This window comes from Vigna radiata, chromosome 1 (genome assembly GCF_000741045.1).
Source record: "Vigna radiata var. radiata cultivar VC1973A chromosome 1, Vradiata_ver6, whole genome shotgun sequence".
Classification (NCBI taxonomy): Eukaryota; Viridiplantae; Streptophyta; class Magnoliopsida; order Fabales; family Fabaceae; genus Vigna; species Vigna radiata.
Genome location: NC_028351.1, coordinates 11,264,844 through 11,270,427, shown reverse-complemented (window position 1 = coordinate 11,270,427; position 5,584 = coordinate 11,264,844).

The window sequence follows — 5,584 nt, the reverse complement described above, 5'->3', positions numbered from 1 at the left end:
GAGACGTTCAAAATAGATCTCCATACTGTTAAGATATTGTCCGTGTTAGTGTAAGTCCAAGTTCCACATTGGATAAAAATGAGAAATTACAACACTATATAAAGATAAAAAACTCATTAACCCATTACTTTTTTAAAGTTTTGAGTAGAGAGTGGTGTCAATCTTTTAACACATTGGATAAAAATGAGAAAATGGAACACTCTATAAAGATAAAAAAAATCCGTTAATCCATTACCATAAGGTTTTGAGCAGAGAGTGGTGTTAATATTTTATATGGTTGATCTTAAAATTTTATTGTAACACATCTCATCAGTGAATATTTCCTTTGAAAAAACCTAACAGTTCTTCTTTATTCATAGAGAGGAGATCAGATCCTTGACCAAGTACATGTTTGAGAGATAGAAAAGGTGTTATTTTCATACACATGCACTTTGGTCAAACCCTCAATCACGTACTTCAGAGACATGATTATTCAACCACATATATTACAACATGTTAATCTGCGAAAACACGAAAAAATTGTTTTGTAGACACAAATGAAATCAAAGGTTTGATTGATATTTTTAATATGAACCGTTTGGTATTAGTATATGTCTGAAGGGAATGTTCTTAAACGTTACTCATGATGCCATTGGAATCACCATTTCCGACATTGATAACAAGAAGGGTGGGCTCGCCTATGCTTTTGTGCACACTTTGAGTAAGGAATCCAGTTTCTCAAAGAGATCCTTCCAAGTATATGTGTTGTGTTGCAAGTTAATCAACTCCTTGCCACATAAAATTAATTTTTTTTAAAACAAAATAGAAATCATAATAAAAAAAACATAATAGTGTTAACTGTTTAAATTGCATAAATATAAAATCAGAATATAAAGTAATAATTAAATAAACATCAAATAATTAGAAAAAAAAAATATAAATGTGTATCAATAAGTTACGGAATTAAAAAAAATTAAGATAAATTAATAAGAACACTTTAAAAAGAAGATAAAAAGAATATGTATTCTATCTCATACGTTTATATTTAATGAAAAAAATATCCAATTATTCATCTTAGAATGGATTCCTATACAGAAATGAGCGGAGTTTGAATAAATTTATCATCCGTTGTTTCTGTATTTTATTTTATTAGATTTAATTTTTCAGCATCTCTTTTTATTTTATTTTAATCTAATAACAGCTAAAGTATACAATAAAAATGAAAAAAAATAGAGAAGTGATCGTTTTAAAGTTATTCTTATAATTATTTCGTCATGCCGTTTTATAATGTATAGTTTAAGTAAAAAAATACAAACATAAACCTACACGTTGACACTAGAATAATAAAAAGAAGAAAAAGAGAGAAAGTTTTTTATATTATTATTTAAGAAGGGTTGATTAAAAAATTCCACCATAGTGCAAACGTGCTTAATGTCCATGACTATAGAAAACAGCTTAATTCAGGCTTTATACGATATCATCATAATCTTAGGTTATGCATATATAGACTATAGAGGGCAACAAATCCTAAAGCCACATTAGGAAATTCTACCTCCAATCATAGGGTTCCTTCGACCATTACATAATACTCAAACTAGTATACCTTATTATTATTACTATTTTAAATTTAATAGGTATGTTTATGGATTCCTTTGTTTATAAAATTTTAAAGTTAACTTAAAACTTGTTTTCAACTTAATTCACAGAGTGGTTGAAAATCAGCATGTGATAAATATGAATGCCTTTTACCCATTCGAAAGGAAAACTCTATTACATAAAATTGTGAAAATCAACAAATATTTAAATAGAAAATTATAAATACTATGAAAATTGCATGGAAAGTGAGTCTTTTAAGTAATTGAAAACTGTTTATATTATATTTTTCATCTTTTTACTGACTTTATTTTATATTAATTGTAAAGTATGGGATTGTTTAGTAGGTCGAGTATCTTTAGTCAGTTTTATTTGTATACAGGGCAATTAAATAGTCTTGATAGAGTTAATTATACCACTAACATGATTGCATATAATTTTGAGATCCAGTGGTGATGATAAGAGGCCGAATGGTCAATCTACAAAAAATTATTCCTAATGCATATCAATTTAAGATGAAATATGACTATAATTAATTGGGTTATAATTAATTTAAAATTCATTTTGAAGTCTATAAATTGTTTGAAATAAAGAGATATACCATAATATTTAATATACATTAATTGCCTTAACATTTGAATATTTATTAACTTTTATATTAGAGTACTTCTTATAAGTAACCTGTATGTTTGACTAGACGGATAGATAGAACGAAACATTCATACCTTCAAAGCACCCACAATATAGTGAACCGTTAACATCAACCTTACATCCGAAACAATTTTAAGTTTTTTCCGGTGGAATGATCGAGTATATATCTTACTCAGTTTTATTTGTATACACACACTAACTAAATAGTTTTAATAGAGTTAATTATACCATTAACATGATCGTGTATAATTTTGAGACCAAGTGATGATGATAAGAGGCTGAATGGTCAATCTACAAAAGATTACTCCTAATACAGATCAATTTAAGATAAAGTATGACCAGGTTTAAGATAAAAAGATATGTGATACAAGTAACCTTCATGTTTGATCGCACAGACAAATAGGATGAATGATGGTATAAGGACAAACATTCAGACCTTTAAGACACTCGCAGTACAATAGTTAAGCTCAATCCTACACTCAAAATAATTTCAAATTTTTCCCTGTGAATCAAGAGCAGTCAACTGCCAAGTGAGACCATACGGTTAGAACAATCAACATAGCTAAATCAATATCAAAGTCATTTATCATAAAAATAAGTAATCAAATTTAAGCATCTTTAGATCATAATTAAGCTAACCTTGAACAAAATCTCATTAATAAAACTATAAATATAGATCCATATAAATTAGTTGATCACGCATTAATGATAATATTTATTATTCTTACATTCAGGTGTCTAATAATTTTAGTATTCAGGAATCTTTAACTCCTTATTGGTGGAACAGACAAAAACCTTGATTTGATTTTAAAGTGTAATAAGATAAAATGTTACATTGCAAGTGACTGATCTATATTTATAATTTTTTTTTTCAAACATTAAATTCACTAATTTCCATACAATTAAGTACTATACAAGTTTCACCTATTGAATAAGTTCAAAAGAAATTTGAAATTCATATTATAGAGTAAGAAATTATCATTAGAATATAAACAATGACTCAAACAAATTTTAGTAAAAAGATAACAGGTCTTTATAATTTGAACATTTCTCTTTTTGGTTTTCAGAGAAAATATAGAATAAAATTGAAAATATGTTTGTTTCATGAAGATGAATAAATATTCACTTCGAAAATACTTATAAGAAAATAAAGTTTGTAAATAAAAACTCTTTTTATCCTCTATATTCTTGTGTGTTCCATAGAAAACAAATATTAGATTTTCTTGTCATAGACTCTTTCAACCATCACTTGCTCTAAATCTGTTAACAAATTCTTACATATCACCTTTGTCATTCACCATAGTATTTGGTACAACATCAATGTTATAGTTGTTATTTGATAAAAAAAAAATAGTGTGAGAACAAGTTGAAATCAAAATGAAACTTTAAAAAATTAATTTATATCAAATACATTATTTTTAACAAAATATAATTCTTCTAAAATAATTATGTAAGAAACTTAAACAATGTTGTAGTGGTTAATTGAAAACTAAATATAAACATATTTTTTCCAAAGATATTTAAAGAGTGTTGTAGTGGTTAACTTAATCCTATTGTACTTTAAAGACATGAAAAGTAGGAATGTGCTTTACTATTTAATTGGATAAAAGAAAAGTTTTGATTCTTAAATAGTAAATTTTAACAAAAAGTTTAAAAGAAGGAAACATAACAAAACGAATTACAAAAGCAAAGTAATCAAATAAGACTCTAGAAGAATTTTTTTTTCTCAGTTCTTCACTTTCACCAAAGTGCTAAAAAATGAAAAAATAATAATCAATTTTGCATATTAAATATGTAAAAAGCCTTTAATTTAGTTATTAAAAAATAAATAAATTTAATCAAAGTGTTAAAAAATAAATTAATTTCCAACATTAAATATTTTCCATTTATAATATTTAAGTCACTTGCTAACCAATGGCAAGCTTTGGCGGGTAAATACTGAGTATTTGTTTTGAACAACTCCACCATCAAATTAAAATTACAAAGGCTACTCACCTCCACTGGTGAAATACAAATGATTGGTCTATTCCTAAATTCCCGAAATACCCCTATATGACACGTGTCATCTAAGAAACAAGGGACGCAACATCTTTACCATGGACCAAAGTGCACAAAAACTCAAAATCATGGATTTCTCTTCTCCCTGTCTCGTTTTCTTAACCATTAATTTATGAAAGAAAAATTACTTTGCCGGCTTTTCTTGTCTCTTTCTCTTTCTTTCCGCCCACTATTTTGTTTTTCTTTTACATTTCATTTAATATATATATATATATATATATATATATATATATATATAATTACGATAGTTTCACAAATTTATTTTACAATATTTTAACAATATTCACGTATAATTTTGTAATTTATTTAAAATTATTTAACAATTAATAATAATAATCATAAATACAAACATAAACCAATTACAAAATAATATTTAAATGATATTAAAATAATATATATATATATATATATATATATATATATAACTTTAAATGTCTGTTTAATTTTTTCTAACTAAAATTAAAAACTATATATAAAAAAATTGACCATTTTCCACTTGGTTATGTAATATAATTAAACTTGAAAAAGTACAAACATTATTTAAAAGAAATATTATGAGTTATATTTTTTTATTGATAATAATGTGAAATCATGTTAGTAATGAATTTTTAAATAATTGTTATAAAAACTAATGATGAAATAATATAAATTGGATGAAACGTGCCAATTTTTTGTTTCATAAAAATATAATCAACAATAATTAAAATAAAAATTTAATTTAATTTATTTAAAATTACAATTACAAACATATTTGATTGAAAATAAAAACCTAAGATTAAAGTTACAATTTCAAATGTTTCTTAATTTTTCCATGCATCTTTCTAAACATATTAATTATCATACTTTGTTTTATAAAAATGGAATTAGTGAACTAACACACAAATAATTAACTTTACAATTATAATTCACATATGATGAATATAAAAATATATTTTAAAATCTACCAATATCTAATAATATTTTTTAATAGAATTATTTTTTTACTATTTTTTTTAAAAAGTCTTTTAAAATAAAATAAACTCTTTAAATTTTAACTTTAAAACCGTTTTATTTAAAATAATTATATGCTGGATAATAAAGTAAAGTTGTCTGTACGTTATAGTTAATTTTTGAAAAATAATATTTTGATACAGATATATTTGACATTATTTTTAGGTTTAATAGGTTCGGAGATCCTTATATTTGGAGGTTTGTTTCAATTGGGTCCTCCAATTTTTGAAGTGATCAATTAGGTCCCTAATTTTGTCAATTTGAATCAATAAAAGCCTTTCTGTTAAATGCAGTTACCGCCGTGAAATTTTTG